Raw genomic sequence first — 2,090 nt, forward strand, 5'->3', positions numbered from 1 at the left:
CCGGGAAGAGCGTAATGATGGTGTCAACTTGGGCCAGTGAAGCAACGTCCTCCACAACTAGACTGAAGAACAAAACGACAGCAACTTGTCTGTCCCCCTTCCCCCAATTCCCCAGCACTGTTCCCATCCCCTCAATTCCCCAATAAAAATCTTTAAAATAAAATAAAATAAAATAAAATAAAATAAAATACACCTTCTCTCAACCGTAGCTCACACTCAACTGACTATACAGAACAAGTTGAAACTTGTCACACACTGTTACTAAGGTTTGACATGCAGCTTCCCATATTGAAGATCCCTGCTTTTCCGTTGGATGGCACTCGGCAGCAGTATTCACTGTATTTTGTGATCACAACGGAAAGGCTCCATGTCACAAATCGCTTCTGGTACAGCAATTTCTATCAAATTAAAACATTATGGTGTGTCCTCATCCACCTAATTCACCAGATCTGGCACCATAAGACTCTGGCTCTTCCCCAAAGTCAAAATGACCATGAAAGGTAAACGTTTTGAATCGATTCAGGACATCAAGGAGCCACGACAACGCAACTAAAGACAGTCACAAAAGAGGTCTTCCAGAGCTGCTTCAGAAAGTAGCAAGAACGATGATGGGATAAGTTTGTTTGAAGCGAGGGGGAGTATTTTGAGGCGGATTAATGGCAACGTGTCTTTTACTGTAATAAATTTTTAAATTTAAACATTCACTGTATTGTTTGATCACACCTTCTAGAGAGGGCATTTTGGCATCAGCTACACAGTAAAAAGACAACAGTTCCTTTTGATTCAGCAATTCCACTCTACTAGGAGTGTATCTTATAGTTACATTTGCATATTACTGTATGAACTGTACATACTTGCACTGTGTGTGCAAAACTGTGTATATGCCACTGTGTATATCTGGTACTGTTTGTACTAGCAAAAGATTAGAAACAGCCAGAAAGTCATCCATTTAAAGGATACCAGCTATTAATGTTGGTGTATCTGTATGATAGAATAAGGAGGCTCTAAAGTCCTCACATGGACATGCTCCAAGATTTACTGCTAAGTGGAAAAATCTTGATGCAAAGCAGTGTGCAGTAGATCCTCCCACTCTGGGAGGAACCCCGAGAGACTGCTGACAGGGTTTGCCTCAGGAGAGGAACTGGGGGACATGGGTGGGACCGATGCCCTTCGCTATCGAACTTTTTGAACCTTGAATTTTTTGTCCCAAGCATGTACACCCATTTGCACAAAACGGTGATACTCCTGAAGGGTACCTGAGAAAGGTGAAATGCTGAATCAGTGGTCTGACCTGTGCTTTGCATTATGATTTGGATTCAAACAGGAGGTGGTTTTGAGAAAGAGACTAAAAGAATCCAGGCAAATTGGAGGTTTCTTGAGGAAACTGCGTCATGGCACATGTGAGAAATTTCCCCAGATACAAGAAAGAGGATGTTGGCAAAAAGAATTGGAAACGTGACAAGAGCTGGGGCCCTCTGTGACAGAAAACCCCTCACTCCCACCCCAGGTCAATCTCCTCAGCAAGTTCCCCCATCTCAGCCCTTCTCTGCATTCTTGCACCCTCCTGGCATTCTTTCCACAGCTCTGCTGTCAAGTCCACATTTGTCCTTTACCTTCCCCTCTCCTTTTTTGGGTCTCTGGAAGAGCAAGGTCCTTGTCTATCTGAGTCTCAGGACTCGGCCACCATCTGCTCTCCCTGAGGAAACTCTGGAGCATTTGGCTGAGCTGACCCCTGTGATCCTGGTCAGTCTTTTCTGGGACCCCCTCCCCCCCAGTCCCAGGACATGAACAAAGTTATTCAAGCACCACTTACTCCATAGGACTCTATGCTACATGGTTTACACACATCATTTCACTTTATCTTCAAACAACCCTGGGAGAGAGAATTCTTCACTTTATAAAAGTGTACACTGAGGGCCCCACTGTAAAATGGGGGTGCCAGGATTTGACCTCAGATCAACTTCCTCCAGGGACCACAGTGAGCTTGCCTGCACCTCATCACCTCCCTCTCTGCTTCTATGGAAAACAGATGCCCTGAAAGCGCCACCATTTTCAGTGTGTTCCTATATCCACCGGCTCGAGATACCTAC

This window comes from Hipposideros armiger, unplaced genomic scaffold, assembly GCF_001890085.2.
Source record: "Hipposideros armiger isolate ML-2016 unplaced genomic scaffold, ASM189008v1 scaffold_92, whole genome shotgun sequence".
NCBI classification, from domain to species: domain Eukaryota; kingdom Metazoa; phylum Chordata; class Mammalia; order Chiroptera; family Hipposideridae; genus Hipposideros; species Hipposideros armiger.